At 42.2% G+C, this 19,083-nt stretch overlaps 1 pseudogene; it reads left to right on the top strand.

Moving 5' to 3' along the window:
• Nucleotides 1-3,995: 3,995 nt before the first annotated feature.
• On the top strand, nucleotides 3,996-5,490 carry LOC115152446 (zinc finger protein 135-like; annotated as a pseudogene).
• The last annotated feature ends 13,593 nt before the right edge of the window (nucleotides 5,491-19,083 follow it).

Raw genomic sequence — 19,083 nt, 5'->3', positions numbered from 1 at the left:
ACATCTACATGATGTATTGTTACACCATGTAGGAGCAGTATAGACCTAGTCTGTTCATTATATAAATCTACATGATGTATTGTTACACCATGTAGGAGCAGTATAGACCTACAGTAGCTGGCTACTTATTTATGTTGTTTGACTGAATGAAACTGCCTTAAATGTGCTGTAGTAAACATGTTTTATTCTCACTAATAAATCAACACATTCAGGTCTTTGTATGTCTCAATATAATAGTATTATTTAATTAAATCCATGTAAAATAATCTTAGTCTGAATATAAAATGTGATCCTCAACTGCGTTTCCCTCCAGTCAGCAGACGGCGATGTGCGTCTTTCAGGCGATGCTGCAGCGTGACGTATAATCTAGTGGACGGTTCTTCATAAACAGCTCGTCCACCACCTCGGTAGCTTGCTAGCCAACATAGCCGAAAGATTCAAGCTATTTAGACGCTTTCGGTCTATATTAGCTACTGTGTTTTAGACACACTTCTGTCGTATCTACTTGATAACCTATTTAATTTAATATTACGTTATTTTTTATTAGTCAGCTATAGTAGCTGGCTGGTTAAGTTAGCATTAGCCTGGTTGCTAATGATAGCTAGCTAGCTAACATCCCCGAACATGAGCTCCCTAAACTACTCCCCTCCTGTTAAAGAAGAGGAGGTCTGCTGGACGGAGAAAGAAGCTCGGGGGCTGAACATTGTCGTGAAAGAGGAGAAGGAAGAGGAGGATGTTACAGTAAAACAAGAAGTAGAGGGTGAGGCTGTTACAGTGAAAGAAGAAGAGAAAGACGTTTCAGTTAAACAAGAGGAAGAAGAGGATGATGCAGTGTTTGGAGTGAAGAAGGAAGGAGAGATTACTGTCACATTGAAAGATGAAGAGGAGGAGATAGGAGATCTGAGTAACACCAGTAAGTACCAACTTCAATTAGTTTTTAACTTTGGATATTCTGAGTTGGCTCGTCAATACCTCTTCAACGGAGGGCCCTGGGATGATGACTGATATGTCTAGAATCAGACGACGTAGAGAACAAGCTGCCCCTTGTTTTCTCTGTTCCGTTTCCAAAAAGTGACTTAACATATATATTTGAGGAGGGTCTATCTGCTGACCGCAGACTGGGGGGCCACGGCATGTAGTGATTTTAATGTAGTGATGTTTTACTACACACCGTGACCCCCAATAGAGCCATGTGAGAGTTGGGTTGGCTACACCAAAGATTATGGATATACTGACAAGATGTCTCTCCGTCCTAACAAGGGGAGTCGTTGTCCACAAAGCGGCATTGTGGGTTGTCTCGCTCCCACCCAATTGACCAAATTCTACACTTTCCACATTGGGTTGATAATTGTTTCCACTTGGATACAACCTACTGTAGCCTACTGGCATGACCTAGAGAGTTACAACCTAATGTAGTCTACTGGCATGACCTAGAGAGATACAACCTACTGTAACCTACTGGCATGACCTAGAGAGATACAACCTGCTGTAACCTACTGGCATGACCTAGAGAGTTACAACCTACAGTAGCCTACTGGCATGACCTAGATGGTTACAACCTACTGTAACCTACTGGCATGACCTAGAGAGTTACAACCTACAGTAGCCTACTGGCATGACCTAGATAGTTACAACCTACTGTAGCCTACTGGCATGACCTAGAGAGATACAACCTACAGTAGCCTACTGGCATGACCTAGATAGTTACAACCTACTGTAACCTACTGGCATGACCTAGAGAGTTACAACCTACAGTAGCCTACTGGCGTGACCTAGATAGTTACAACCTACTGTAACCTACTGGCATGACCTAGAGAGTTACAACCTACTGTAGCCTACTGGCATGACCTAGAGAGATACAACCTACTGTAACCTACTGGCATGACCTAGAGAGTTACAACCTACTGTAGCCTACTGGCATGACCTAGAGAGTTACAACCTACTGTAACCTACTGGCATGACCTAGAGAGTTAGAACCTACTGTAACCTACTGGCATGACCTAGAGAGATACAACCTACTGGCATGACCTAGAGAGATACAACCTACTGTAACCTACTGGCATGACCTAGAGAGTTACAACCTACTGTAGCCTACTGGCATGACCTAGATAGTTACAACCTACTGTAACCTACTGGCATGACCTAGATAGTTACAACCTACTGTAACCTACTGGCATGACCTAGAGAGATACAACGTACTGTAGCCTACTGGCATGACCTAGAGAGTTACAACCTACTGTAACCTACTGGCATGACCTAGAGAGATACAACCTACTGTAGCCTACTGGCATGACCTAGAGAGTTACAACCTACTGGCATGACCTAGAGAGATTACAACCACTGTAACCTACTGGCATGACCTAGAGAGATAAAACCTACTGTAACCTACTGGCATGACCTAGAGAGTTACAACCTACTGTAACCTACTGGCATGACCTAGAGAGTTACAACCTACTGTAGCCTACTGGCATGTCCTACAGAGATACAACCACTGGTATGCATGCATTTCTATGCATGCAACAACAACCAAAGTGCTTCTTCATTCATTACTCTGCTAAAGACCGTGATGCCGTGCTCCACGTTGGATCCAAAATCCCTAACAAATTGATGTTTATAATGTGTTATTGTCTACTTGATTTCCAGAAGGGTCTCGTTAGTCTGTCTGGACACAGAGATACTTATCTCATAATGTGTAGAGAACTGTTCCTTGATGGATAGGCTATTGTACAACACACAGAGCTATTTTCCTATATTTGTTGTTAGAAGAAGTTATGGGTCCTACAGTAGGTCTCTGTTATTGTTAGGTGAAGTTATGGGCCAATTTGGCAAACAGTGTGCAAACCCTCATTTTCAGGCTGATGGAAAAGCCATAGAGCATTTTACTGGTTGAAGTGTTTTTTAAGTACAAAGTGGTTGATTTGCGATGATGACACAAACATTATATTAAGCAAGACATTCAAACGAGCCTTACAATTATAATCCAAAGTAGTGTGAAATGTACTCATAAGCAACCTGGTAATGGAGCAAACCATTTTTGCTCCAGGCAGATATACTACATCCATAACTAGTGGTTTCCTCATTACCAGATATACTACATCCATAACTAGTGGTTTCCTCATTACCAGATATACTACATCCATAACTAGTGGTTTCCTCATTACCAGATATACTACATCCATAACTAGTGGTTTCCTCATTACCAGACATACTACATCCATAACTAGTGGTTTCCTCATTACCAGATATACTACATCCATAACTAGTGGTTTCCTCATTAGCAGATGTACTACATCCATAACTAGTGGTTTCCTCATTACCAGATATACTACATCCATAACTAGTGGTTTCCTCATTACCAGATATACTACATCCATGACTAGTTGTTTCCTCATTACCAGATATACTACATCCATAACTAGTGGTTTCCTCATTACCAGATATACTACATCCATAACTAGTGGTTTCCTCATTACCAGATATACTACATCCATAACTAGTGGTTTCCTCATTACCAGATATACTACATCCATAACTAGTGGTTTCCTCATTAGCGGGAGGAGTTTCTACAACAACTTGCATCGCCCTCGTGCCGCATTAAACACAGAAACGGTCCTTTATTGGAGACCAGAAGTCATTTGGCACATTGCTTAGGGTTTCAACAACATGAATAACTTATTTCTAGTCTACAATCTTAGATGTTACTACTAATGTGAAAACAAGACTAAATCTGACTATTGTTGCTATCTTGACTGTCTCCATTTTCAAATTTAACAGACTTCAATTGTTGTACAACTTCATGGGTATGCTCTGGGCATCACCCTTTACCTCAAATAAACAGTGGATTTCCACTGTTGTGGGACTTTAACCATCTGTCTGACTTTGTCATTCACACAGGAGAGAGACACGACTATCGTGGATCCTCTGGGGAGCCTGAACAACCTCATGATGCTGACAAGGCAGAGAAGAGTCTCTCCACATTAGAACACCTCAAGAAACACCAGCAGAGACCCACAGGGAAGAGAACTCGCAGCTGCTCTGACTGTGGGAAGAGATTCACCTCATCAACAGCCATTAAAATGCATCAGAGAATCCACACACTAGAGAAACCTTATAGCTGTACTCAATGTGGGAAGAGTTTTGATACATCTAGCCATCTTAATGTACACCAAAAAACACACACAGGAGACAAACCTTATACCTGTGATCGATGTGGGAAGAGTTTTACTCGGCTAAGCAGCCTGATAGCACACCAGAGAATACACACAGGAGAAAAACCGTATAGCTGTGATGAATGTGGGAAGAGTTTTACTCAGCTAAGCAGCCTGATATCACACCAGAGAATACACACAGGAGAGAAACCATATAGCTGTGATGAATGTGGGAAGAGTTTTACTACTACGAGCCATCTGACTCTTCACCAGAGAACACACACAGGAGAGAAACCTTATAGCTGTACTCAATGTGGGAAGAGTTTTACTCATTCAACCAGCCTGATATTACACCAGAGAACACACACAGGAGAGAAACCTTATAGCTGCGATCAATGTGGGAAGAGTTTTACTCAGCTAGGCAGCCTGATATCACACCAAAGAATACACACAGGAGAGAAACCATATAGCTGTGATGAATGTGGGAAGAGTTTTACTACTACGAGCCATCTGACTCTTCACCAGAGAACACACACAGGAGAGAAACCTTATAGCTGTACTCAATGTGGGAAGAGTTTTGTTCAATCTTGTGAACTGAAGATACACCAGAGAACACACACAGGAGAGAAACCTTATAGCTGTACTGAATGTGGGAAGAGTTTTGTTCAATCTTGCGAACTGAAGATACACCAGAGAATACACACAGGAGAGAAACCTTATAGCTGTATTCAATGTGGGAAGAGTTTTGTTCAATCTGGAGAACTGAAGATACACCAGAGAACACACACAGGAGAGAAACCTTATAGCTGTGATGAATGTGGGAAGAGTTATAATGATTCTAGCAATCTGACTCGACACCAGAGAACACACACAGGAAAGAAACCATATAGCTGTGATGAATGTGGGAAGAGTTTTACTACATCTAGCATTCTGACTCTTCACAGGAGAACACACACAGGAGAGAAACCTTATAGCTGTACTCAATGTGGGAAGAATTTTACTCATTCAACCAGCCTGATATCACACCAGAGAACACACACAGGAGAGAAATCTTATATCTGTGATCAATGTGGGAAGTGTTTTACTCAGCTAAGCAACCTGGTATCACACCAGAGAACACACAGGAGAGAAACCGTATAGCTGTGATGAATGTGGGAAGAGTTTTACTTTGTCAGCAATCTGACTGTTCACCAGAGAAAACACACTGGAGAGAAACCCTATAGCTGTACTCAATGTGGGAAGTTATTTATAACATCTAGCCATATGAAGATACACCAGAGAACACACACAGGAGAGAAACCTCAAGGCTGTGACCAGAGATAATCTGATTAAAGATCTCTGATCAAATATCAGAAAATACATACATGAAGGAGTTGTTTCATGATATCAATGAATTAATGTCACAATGTAGAATGTTTTAACATTGTAGTAGGAGTATTTTAATGATGTCACAATGTAGAACCCTAAACGTTTGTCCCCTGTTCTATTGATTTCAACATGATATGGATATTAGACTCAGGGGGAAAATCCAGGCTCTGAATTGAAAGAGTACTATTTATGTGATTTAACAAAAAGTGACTAACAAAAAAAGAGTTGTGTTACACTTACCACATTGGTGACCCACTGGAATCAAAATGCAACACTTCAAAATGTAGTAATCTGTTTTCTACAAAGGTTCCTCTAACCAGTGATGTTCACATTATTCCCAGATTCCATGTGGTTTTTGAGCTGTTACTTTAACAGGACGTGCAACCTCATCTCCCTTCTGTCACACAATTGATTTCAACATGATATCGATGAGTTATGACAAATAAGTGTTGTGTTCCTTTGTTTAGCGACCCCTACATTTAAATGCATCACTCCAAAATGTAGCTGACTGTCTTCTGCAGGTTGTCCTCTAACCAGTGAGGTGAAAGATATCTCCCATTTCCATGTGTTTTTTTAGTTGTGTTAGTTTCAACAGCACGCACAACCTGATTTTCCCCCTAATCGATATCACAGATTTATTGCTACTTATCAAAACAACAGCGTTTTTGGTGTTTGTGCAATTTATAAGGTGCTTGTTTTAAAAAATACAAGTAATATGATTATTGTGGCAGATGTTTGTGTACATAGCACATTTTATGTTTAGGTTTTCAATATATCACAAACTGTTTCTGCATATTGGTTATTGATTTAGACACGTTAAAACTGTGTTTTGACATTGGGGCTATCCCACCTAGCAAAATGTCATTGAAAAGCCCTTGAAAATAAGACATGCAATCAAATATTTCATGTAACATTTAGTAATGAAAATTATTCATGCAACCAACTGACAATTTTTTGGTACAATTATATTGACATTGTTGCCCTGCTTTTAGAATGTCTGGGTACATTCTCAGATGTGCCAACCCAAATGTACTAGAGCAGGACATTGGGGACTGGGCCCCGATCCAACAACATACCTATCTAGTGAACCCTGAAAAGAGAGAGAAGCTCCGCAGTGAGGTGGAAAGTTACCACAGATATTGCAGGAGTTTCCTCTTGAAATCAGACATGTCCGTGGTGAGGACAACTTGGTTGCTGATTGTCTCAAAAAGATTTGTCAAAAAGATTTGTGTTTTGCGTTTAGCCAGTGCGTTGCCATGGATCACAATTTATTTTGACTGCACGTTTTTCTGTATTGGTGATGAGTTTAGTTTGGGCTCGTTCCAAGGGGATGAGAGTTCTAGAAGCTAGTGAGTTTTAGGAAGACGAGAGTTCTAGAAGCTAGTGAGTTTTAGGATTCTATAGTAAGTGAACCAAGGTGGGGGATTCTATAGAAAGAAAAAGGTGAAAAAATATTATTGTATATTATTATTATTATTTAAAAGTACGTGTTTTTTCTTGTTTTTAATTGTTGACATCCAGTAGACACCATGTTTATATTGGTGAAGGTGAAGCATTGTAGTTGATTATAATGTGAAATGGAAGTTGTTTTCTGTTGGTGGTGAACAAACTTGTCCAACGAAAATATAGGATATATTTGTTGTCTTAAAGGGGAAGGTGTTACAGGCTTTGGTTTTTCCATTTATGTTTTGAGGTTGGACTTTAGCACGTCTAGCTCGTTAGCACTGATTGGTGTCACCTCGTTAGTCAGAATGTGTTACACATGTGCCTGCTTGTCCATCTCGTTATGGTTGAATATTGCATCCAATTGTTAATATTTTAATCAATGGATTTTCCTTGGAATGTTCCGTAGTCTTTCAGTTGTGTAGTAAATATCCGTTTATTTTCATTGTTTTTTCCTGTGAAGCCATTGCGTTGCATCCATGTCTGAAAAGTGCTGTATAAATAAAGCTTGATTTGATTTGAGAATATTGCAAAACAAAGGAACCCAATGATTGACAATCAACAGACTTCATTATTTTTAAATTTTATTTAACCTTTATTTAATTAGGCAAGTCGGTTAACCTCTAGAGGACCCCTTCCCGCTCTGATCCCGCTAACAGGATTTATTGACAAGATACCATGGCGGGAAATTCAAAACTGCAAGAATCTAATCATTACAATTTCTCAAACAATCAACTATTTTTCACCATTTGAAAGATAAACATCTCCTAAATCCAACCACATTGTCCGATTTCAAAGAGGCTTCACGGCGAAGCATAAAGTTAGGTTATGTTAGGAGAGTACATTGAAAATAGCTGTGTGTAATGTTTTGTCAATTCAAAGACAGGCGTCACCAAAAGCAGAAAACCAGCTAAAATTATGCACTAACCTTTGACAATCTTCATCAGATGACACTCCTAGGACATTATGTTATACAATACATGCATTTTTTGTTCCATCAAGTTCATATTTATATCCAAAAACAGCATTTTACAGTGGCGGTGAAATTCAGAATTTTTTTTCCCCTCAAATGCTTCCGGTGAATCAGCGTTACAAAATTACTATTCGAAAACGTTGGTAAATTATAATATTGTCATTCAAAGAATTATAGATTAACATCTCATAAATGCTACCGCATTGCCAGATTTCAAAATAACTTTACTGGGAAATCACACTTTGCAATAAATGGGGTGCTGTGCTAAGAACAATAGGCTAGGATATACAGGTTAGCACCATCTTGGAACCATCTAATATCAATAATACTATTGTAAATAATCCCTTACCTTTGATTATCTTCATCAGAAGGAACTTCCAGGAATCCCAGATCCACAACAAATGTGGTTTCTTTCGACAAAGTTCATAATTTATGTCCAAATATCTCCAAGTTGTTCCATGTTGTTAGCGCGTTCAGTAGGCTCCTCAAAATGTAGGGGGGGGAGTCACGACGAAAAGTAAATAAAAAAAATCTATTTACGTTCGTTCAAACATGTCAAACGTTGTTTAGCATCAATCTTTAGGGCCATTTTTAACGTGAAACATCAGTAATATTTCAACCCGACCTCTCCTGTGTCTTGAAAAACGTTTTGAAAAATGTCTTGCCTCACATGAACGCGCATGTGCGCACAATAATGAAGTGACGACATCCCAGGGACGTCAACTTCCCTTCCTTGTCATCCGGTCTCTGTTCATCATAGACGCTTCAAACAACTTTATAAAGATCGTTGACATCTAGTGGAAGCCGTAGGAAGTGCAAAATGAATCCTTTGTCACTGTGTGATCTATTAGCAATGACTCGAAAATAGTACAGCCACAAAATTCTCATTTCCTGCTTGTATTCTTCTCAGGTTTTTGCCTGCCATATGAGTTTTGTTATACTTACAGACACCATTCAAACAGTTTTAGAAAATTCAGTGTTTTCTATCCAAATATGTTAATAATATGCATATCCTAGCTTCTGAGTTGGTGTAGGAGGCAGTTAGAAATGGGCGCATATTTTTTTCTAAATTCTCAATACTGCCCCCTAGCCCCAACAGAACAAATTCTTATTTACAATGATTGCCTACCAGGGAACAGTGGGTTAACTGCCTTGTTCAGGGGCAGAACAACATAAACTGCTTAAAAAAATAAAGGGAACACTAAAATAACACGTCCTAGATCTGAATGAATGAAATAATCTTATCAAATACTTTTTTCTTTACATAGTTGAATGTGCTGACAACAAAATCACACACAAATAATCAATGGAAATCCAATTTATCAACCCATGGAGGTCTGGATTTGGAGTCACACTCAAAATTAAAGTGGAAAACCACACTACAGGCTGATCCAACTTTGATGTGATGTCCTTAAAACAAGTCAAAATGAGGCTCAGTAGTGTGTGTGGCCTCCACGTGTCTGTATGACCTCCCTACAACGCCTGGGCATGCTCCTGATGAGGTGGCGGATGGTCTCCTGAGGGATCTCCTCCCAGACCTGGACTAAAGCATCCGCCAACTCCTGGACAGTCTGTGGTGCAACGTGGCGTTGGTGGATGGAGCGAGACATGATGTCCCAGATGTGCTCAATTGGATTCAGGTCTGGGGAACGGGCGGGCCAGTGCATAGCATCAATGCCTTCCTCTTGCAGGAACTGCTGACACACTCCAGCCACATGAGGTCTAGCATTGTCTTGCATTAGGAGGAACCCAGGGCCAACCGCACTAGCATATGGTCTCACAAGGGGTCTGAGGATCTCATCTCGGTACCTAATGGCAGTCAGGCTACCTCTGGCAAGCACATGGAGTGCTGTGCGGCCCCCCAAAGAAATGCCACCCCACACCATGACTGACCCACCGCCAAACCGGTCATGCTGGAGGATGTTGCATGCAGCAGAACGTTCTCCACAGCGTCTCCAGACTCTGTCACGTCTGTCACGTGCTCAGTGTGAACCTGCTTTCATCTGTGAAGAGCACAGGGTGCCAGTGGCGAATTTGCCAATCTTGGTGTTCTCTGGCAAATGCCCAACGTCCTGCACGGTGTTGGGCTGTAAGCACAACCCCCACCTGTGGACGTTGGGCCCTCATACCACCCTCATGGAGTCTGTTTCTGACCGTTTGAGCAGACACATGCACATGTGGCCTGCTGGAGGTCCTTTTGCAGGGCTCTGGCAGTGCTCCTCCTGCTCCTCCTTGCACATAGGCGGAGGTAGCGGTCTTGCTGCTGGGTTGTTGCCCTCCTACGGCCTCCTCCACGTCTCCTGATGTACTGGCCTGTCTCCTGGTAGCGCCTCCATGCTCTGGACACTACGCTGACAGACACAGCAAACCTTCTTGCCACAGCTCGCATTGATGTGCCATCCTGGATGAGCTGCACTACCTGAGCCACTTGTGTGGGTTGTAGACTCCATCTCATGCTACCACTAGAGTGAAAGCACCGCCAGCATTCAAAAGTGACCAAAACATCAGCCAGGAAGCATAGGAACTGAGAAGTGGTCTGTGGTCCCCACCTGCAGAACCACTCCTTTATTGGGGGTGTCTTGCTAATTGCCTATAATTTCCACCTATTGTCTATTCCATTTGCACAACAGCAAGTGAAATGTATTGTCAATCAGTGTTGCTTCCTAAGTGGACTGTTTGATTTCACAGAAGTGTGATTGACCTGGAGTTGCATTGTGTTGTTTAAGTGTTCCCTTTATTTATTTTGAGCAGTGTATTTTTACCTTGTCAGCTCTAACCACTAGGCTACCTGCCGCCCTCTTGCATAACCAATGAGCACATATCTTAGTATGAAAAACAGTATCAATTCAGTATATCTTCCACTATGTCAAAACAGTATGACTTTTCAACCAACCCAGTGCATTTGTTGAAACTGAAAAGTTTTGAAGTCAACAATACGTCAAAGGATTCAACTACTGGAAACTGAAACAAACAATTGGATCAAACAGATCAATCCCACTGGACATTAGGTTTCATTCAGACCCTGCAGGGTTTAGATTAAGCCAGAACTAGTTAAACTAGGACATTTAAGTAGCTTTCGTGATCGTGTCTTAAATTTGGCTTAGTTAGTCGGAGACTGGAGTCAGGTAAGTAAGCCTAAATGAGAACACCTGGGTTAATCCTAATTAGGTGCAGTATGAACACCCGGGTTAATCCTGATTAGTTTCAGTATGAACACCTGGGTTAAGCCTGATTTAGGTTCAGTATGAACACCTGGGTTAATCCTGATTAGGTTCAGTATGAACACCTGGGTTAATCCTGATTAGGTTCAGCATGAACACCTGGGTTAAGCCTGATTAGGTGCAGTATGAACACCTGGGTTAATCCTGATTAGGTGCAGTATGAACACCTGGGTTAATCCTGATTAGGTTCAGTATGAACACCTGGGTTAAGCCTGACTAGGTTCAGTATGAACACCTGGGTTAATCCTGATTAGGTTCAGTATGAACACCTGGGTTAATCCTGATTAGGTTCAGTATGAACACCTGGGTTAATCCTGATTAGGTTCAGTATGAACACCTGGGTTAATCCTGATTAGGTTCAGTATGAACACCTGGGTTAATCCTGATTAGGTTCAGTATTAACACCTGGGTTAATCCTGATTAGGTTCAGTATGAACACATGCTGTTGGTCTAGTGGTGCTCATTAAAACCCGGAATAGAAAACACCAATACTGGTGTGAATCTGGAGACGAAACAACGGCAGAGGCAAAAATAATTTAGTGTGTATGAAAAAACGCTCCAAAACAAACGTTGTCAAACCATCCAGTTATTGAAGGTAAAAACCACACTGCTGCTACTGAGCAGTAGAACAAGCGGGTTGGGCTGCAATTTGCTGTGAATTCAATGCAAATGTGACCACAAGAAGAAACAACAACTAGAGGTGAGATATCTGCATTATTATCAGGATTACAAGAAGAAACAACAACTAGAGGTGAGATATCTGCATTATTATCAGGATTACAAGATGAAACAACAACTAGAGGCGAGATATCTGCATTATTATCAGGATTACAAGAAGAAACAACAACCAGAGGTGAGATATCTGCATTATTATCAGGATTACAGGAAGAAACAACAACTAGAGGTGAGATATCTGCATTATTATCAGGATTACAAGAAGAAACAACAACTAGAGGCGAGATATCTGCATTATTATCAGGATTTCACATTTCTCAAATTCATATTTTTGTGACATCACTTTTATTATTAAATTATATCTGCCTTTTATAGACTCTGTGGAAGAACCTTAAACTGGCTTTAAAAAGAGAGAAAGCAGAGATCAGAAGAGAGAGATTTACTACTGGTGGTGGACCACCAAAACAAGACAACACTGATGAATTGAGTGACTTCCTGTCAGGAATAATAGAGCAGCAGCAACCTCTGGATGGTATACCAGATGATGACCAACCTCTGGATGGTATACCAGATGATGACCAACCTCTGGATGGTATACCAGATGATGACCAACCTCTGGATGGTATACCAGACGATGACCAACCTCTGGATGGTATACCAGACGATGACCAACTTCTGGATGGTATACCAGACGATGACCAACCTCTGGATGGTATACCAGACGATGACCAACCTCTGGATGGTATACCAGACGATGACCAACCTCTGGATGGTATACCAGACGATGACCAACCTCTGGATGGTATACCAGACGATGACCAACCTCTGGATGGTATACCAGACGATGACCAACCTCTGGATGGTATACCAGACGATGACCAACCTCTGGATGGTATACCAGACGATGACCGACCTCTGGATGGTATACCAGACGATGACCGACCTCTGGATGGTATACCAGACGATGACCGACCTCTGGATAGTATACCAGATGATGACCGACCTCTGGATGGTATACCAGATGATGACCGACCTCTGGATGGTATACCAGATGATGACCGACCTCTGGATGGTATACCAGAAGATGACCATTTGGACAGTTCAGATGAAGAACTGAGAACCATATGAGTTTATTTGTGCTTCTAACCATGTTCTTTTTCCAGAGGAAAGGAATGTGAACAGGTTGGATAAGCCAGTACACAGTGAGGGTGGAATGTGAACAGGTTGGAAGAGCCAGTACACAGTGAGGGTGGAATGTGAACAGGTTGGAAGAGCCAGTACACAGTGAGGGTGTACTGTGAACAGGTTGGAAGAGCCAGTACACAGTGAGGGTGGAATGTGAACAGGTTGGAAGAGCCAGTACACAGTGAGGGTGGAATGTGAACAGGTTTGAAGAGCCAGTACACAGTGAGGGTGGAATGTGAACAGGTTGGAAGAGCCAGTACACAGTGAGGGTGTAATGTGAACAGGTTGGAAGAGCCAGTACACAGTGAGGGTGTGATGTGAACAGGTTGGAAGAGCCAGTAGCCAGTGAGTGTGTTCCCTCCACATCTGCTATAACATCCCTGAGAGAAGATGCTGCCACCACCTTTCAGCAGAGAACAAAGAAGATGACCATGCATGAAACGTTAACCAGAGAATTTCATGAGCATAAAATGAAATATCTGAAGGAAGAACATGAAATGAGAATTGTCCAGGTTGAATTGGATATGAAGTTGGAAGAGAGAGGTATGATCCTAAAAAGAGACAGTAATGAGACAATAGTGATGACCAGCCATGGTGAACAATATGATATGTAAAACAATACATGTTTTGGCATTTGGATATTCATGAGTGAGAGTATTTTAATCACCACAAACTACATTTTAAACCAGCCTTGGTTTAGTCACTCATTGTAACGGCCGTCGGGAGAGAGAGTAGACCAAGGTGCAGCGGAGTTAGTGTTCATCATTGCATTTAATAACAGAAAGAACACTATACGAAACAACACAAGAAAACCGACAGCCAAACAGTCCTGTCAGGTGCAAAACACTACCAGAAACAATTACCCACAAAACCACAACGGAAAAACAGGCACTTATGTGTGACTCCCAATCAGCAACAACACTCTACAGCTGTGCCTGATTGGAAGCCACACGGCCAAAATCAATGAAACAAACCAACATAGAAAAATGCACATAGAACGTCCACCCAATGTAACACCCTGGCCTAACCAAAATAAAGAACAAAAACCCCTCTCTATGGCCAGGGCGTTACAATCATTTCATTTTGCTGCACACTATTTGAATTTTGTACCGAACAAACATTATCAAAGCAAAAATAAGCCATAATGAACACATGCCTCAGCCACGGACACATCTACCTCAGCCACGGACACAACTACCTCAGCCACGGACACATCTACCTCAGCCACGGACACATCTGCCTCAGCCACGGACACATCTACCTCAGCCACGGACACATCTACCTCAGCCACGGACACATCTACCTCAGACACATCTACCTCAGCCACGGACACATCTACCTCAGCCACGGACACATCTGCTTGATGCTAATCTTCCATGGGAGGAGTTGTGCAGCACAGCTGTAGTAATGATCACCTTGCAGCATCTTCTTGGCTTGGAACGAAGTGTATTGCGAAAACACGGGTCTATTTTTCCATACTCCAAACACACGCTGGACCATCCCTCTCGTGTGGATATGAGCTCTGTTGTATCTTTGCTGCTCAGCTGTTATGGGATTTATGTCTGGAGTAAATAAAAACTTACTCTGACCAGATTACTATGTAGTAACTATTAGTAGACCATATTACTATGTAGTAACTATTAGTAGACCATATTACTATGTAGTAACTATTAGTAGACCATATTACTATGTAGTAACTATTAGTAGACCATATTACTATGTAGTAACTATTAGTAGACCATATTACTATGTAGTAACTATTAGTAGACCATGTTACTATGTAGTAACTATTAGTAGACCATGTTTCTCACCCTAATATCCACTGTCACCAAGTAGTTGTCCATGTCGTGTCTTTGGGTACCATTAAACTGAAGATATGTTTATCAATTAGCTCCCTGTAATTATTAGCACGCGATTAAACTGATTAATCGTTTAACTGTAATTAACTAGGAGATCGGGGCACCAAGGAGAATATTCAGATTACAAAGCTATAATTTTCCTAATATAACTTTCCTGTACTATAATATTCTATTATAGTATAGGCCTATTATCTTCTAGTTTCAATGGTGTATTTTACCTCACGTTAGTCTCATTCCAAACGTCGTAAATTGTTGTATCTGCACGAACCCAGTCTTTACTAAAATCATCCATACATCAATTGTCTTAAAATCATTTATTTACTACACTAAGTAATTAACAGAAAACATACAAACAGTAATTATCGTCACACAGGATTGGTAGGGGAATGTGCCCTACTGGCTAACAAGCATGGCTGGTCTGTTAGACAATGGGTCATAAAACGGTAAGCTGAGAAGTTACACAGAGTTCATTAATATTAACAATTGACAATTGAAGGCTCACTCATTCGGGAACAAATGCAATATCAATATATATTTACGCTCATGTGTCGTCGGGATTCTTGTTGGAGAGTTTTGTTCTGATGGAGAGTTTGTCAGCGTTCTCTCTCTCTCTCTCTCGGTTAGAATGGATCGTTCAGAGTGACATTCATGAATGTCGTCATAGAATGGATGTGGTTGGTCTTCGCGTTCGATGATATAATTTACTTAGCTGCAGACTAATAATTAATATCAAAGACTTGTTCTTATTCTGTCGGTCTCGATAGTAAAAGTTAACCACGTGGTATAGTTCACTTTCAGTAGAGTACTTGGATGGTCAAACCTATGAGCCAACTCGCAATGGAGTGTAGGCCTGGTCTGTAGAAATGTAAATCAGGGGGTCTTTTATAGTACCCAGAGAACAGGCTTGTCAAATGACGCCTGGTCCTGTATGTGTCCCTGGGGCGTGCCTATGACTGAGCTAGACTTGGTTACAGAAATATAATTCTATCACATTAACATCAGTACATAGCATCTCAATGTATTACAAATAGCTTTATCCTTAATAATACATTGTATACACCCATGTGGATTCAGTCTCATCGCTGAGGCTATCATGTAGACCGTTTTAGGGTAATATGGCTATATTGTCTCTTCTGAGTATCACAAAATTGTACCAAGCGGATCAGTTCGTAGCTGGAGTCTTCATCAATCTTCCATATCTTCTCCAGAACACACATGTCGCTAGGTTCTCCAATTCTATGAGTTGGAAGAATTTCCTTTGTCTCTCTATGAAACATGTTGTAGTAGATTCTCCTCTTGGAATTTTTACAACCCTGGGTTGGGGGGGAAGGTAGGTTGGGTGATGGTACAAAGGGGAGGGGGTCAACTGTCCTTCCTGTACCCAAAGAGGCCAACGTCATGACATACCCCCCCTGGTGGTTTGGATCTTGTTTATCCTGCAAGTTACAAATCAACATAAAATCATGACCACGTGATGTCCCATTGGTAGATCATCGTTGCAGTCCTCTCTGGTGGTTGAACTTGGTAGGCTCTCTGAAAGCGGAGCCGTCCACCACAAGGATGGGCAGTTGAGGTCCGGTTGGTGATCGCCGATGCGGTCTCCTCTAGTGGCGTACCTTGGTAGGTTCCCTGGAAGCTGTAAAGTACCCCAGGGAGGGCCAGGGGATGTCCTGGTTGTTGATCGCCGTTGCGGTCCCCCCCTCTGGTGGTTTACCTTGGTAGTCTCTCTGACAGCGGGCATGCCGCCACAAGGATAGGTTGTGGGTGTCCGGATTTGGGGTCGCCGTTCCGGACCCGTCGTCCAGACTGGAAGATCTGGGCAGTAACTTAGGCAGATGTTAACAACGCACACACACTCATGAAATATATATGATTACATTCATTCCCCAATGAGCGGCGTTGTGGCACTAAGTGATGGTTGTATGGGGACTTTGTTTATGGCTCTATCACTTCCTATGCGTCAAAGGAACTGAACCGAAAAGGAATGAAAGCATAAACAAAACAAAAAAATAAATAAAATATAGTTCTCACACAAAAAAAAAATCATCTAATTGGACTGTATTCTATATACGTCCAATGTTCTGGCAAAATGATTATCATGGCATTGTCTCTAATGCCATATCTAGGGTTTTTCCTACTTGGTGTGTTGCTTAGGCGCTATCCTAAGTTGATAACTATATGATAAGTCTACAGCTGTAATGCACTAGTTTTGGGCAGTCTACAGGGATGACCTATGGACTTCTGGGAAGAAAACTGGTGAGTGCTGTAGAGTCAAAGGCCTAGAAGTAAATGTTCAACTTTACTAAGGCTGGTATATTGCTTGGGCCCTTAAGTGGTCCTAGCATAAATCCTAATTGGATGTTCCGTTGTGCATGTGCGCTTATGCTTACACAAGCGCGCATGTCAAGGGAAGAAAACCAAGTATCCGGGCAGATTACAACTTGTTCAGAATGAGTCTGACGTAGTCAGGTAATTTTCAGGTCAATGCCTGGAGGTCAGTCAGAATTGGTGTCAAGGGAGTCTGTAGTAGTTTTCTACAAGTCACGGTGTCTTCCACTATTGTAGTGGCGTTAGGTATGAAGTCTATTTCATAGCTATGTTATCCACGGAGGAGCTAACCTCACGACGGAAGTACTCTTTAAGTATTGGACCAGTCATACGTGGTGTGATCATGGTTCATGACTTCTAATAATTTTCCTCCTGAATGGAGGGTCCTATTTATTAGTGACATGTGTGTTAACCATTGGAAGAGTGCACTGGAGATTCCCCTCCACGTGTTGCACTCTGAGTGACTCCTATGTCGCTGTTGTCGATGGTAATTTGATTGGTTAAATCTCTAACCTTCTTACTGATTGTAGCTGGACTGACTGTTGCTAGTATTGGTACTGGTACTCAAGGGGACCAGTTATCCTACCGATTTATTCTGAAATATTATCTACCGGAACACATGATTGGAGCATTTTACTAGTTGTATGGTAGTTGAACCTACACATGGCAAAGAATGATTACTGATGCCATTTGTTTTGGAGGTGGACAAGTCCACTGGACTTCCTTTACGACCAGTGTGGTACACCTCAGTACTATCTTAGATGTGTTCTAAGATAATCCCCGTCTAGGGGCCTGTCTGCTCCTCACTGTTCTCATAGGAGAGTTTACAACTAGATTTGATTTATGCTCTGGCGGCCTCGTACGGTGTTGTCCGTAGTCTTGACCCCCCCACCGGCCTCGATGAGGCTCATCATGGGTCTGGGCTACTATTCCCCCCCTTTGTGCCTCGGGACCCCCCCACCAGCGGGTGGTGTTGGTGTCCGATGCGCAAACAAGAAGATCGGACCCTACGTACGAGTTTTCAGCGGCCGCGTTGTTATGAGAATGGCTGTAACCTTTCAACCAAATCTCCTGGTGTTTGTGCTTCAAAACGCTCAGTGGCTGTCGAGGCATGTCAGTCCCCACCGCGTCCGCGTGTGGCAACCTCTTCATTACCTGCGAACTGAGACGAGGATATCGGTCTGTGATATTGCAAAGTGTTTCACCAGTGGGAGTCATCGGGTCAGTTGCTGGACTGACGCCATTAGTGTCATTGTAAGGGGTGACAGTCCCGAACAAAGCGGAAGGTGTATCATCGGAAGCAGAGTATACTCTGTGCATCAATGTTTTTCTTGCTGAGACGGCCGCAGTGCTTGCGGAAGTGTCCAAAGGGCAAGAGAAGTTCATATCAACTATCGTATTGCACGACTGCAAGGAGGAGGGAAGTTGCTTATTCACAGAGGCAGCTGGCTCGAAATCATGAAAAGAATGGTCAATCAGGTTGGCTGATGGAATGTGTCGAGATATCGTAATATCTCCTTGGATCGGATTCTGCACCAAGAGGTTTCTAAACGTCTTTTTCCCAAGGGGTGCTTTCGACAGATACCCCTCGTGAAGGACTGCGTTGCAGCTAGCGTTAGGGGAAGACAGTGTGGTCAGTGGAGAAGGCACGGTGGCCTGTGACCATACCTGGTTGGTTTTCCAATCCATCAATGGGAGTAACCGATCCATCAAGTCTGCTCCAAGTAGGAGGGTTACAGTTTCGAGGCTGGTAACATACACAGGGTGAACGAGCGATACGTCCTGGAAGTGTAGTTTCAGCATGACTCTCAATGTGAGAGGCGAGGTAGTCTGAGTGACCCCTCGAAGTTTAGTGTCGCATCGTTCCACTTTTAACCAACGTT

This window comes from Salmo trutta, chromosome 17 (genome assembly GCF_901001165.1).
Source record: "Salmo trutta chromosome 17, fSalTru1.1, whole genome shotgun sequence".
Taxonomy (NCBI): domain Eukaryota; kingdom Metazoa; phylum Chordata; class Actinopteri; order Salmoniformes; family Salmonidae; genus Salmo; species Salmo trutta.
This window is presented reverse-complemented; position numbering and strand designations above follow the sequence as displayed.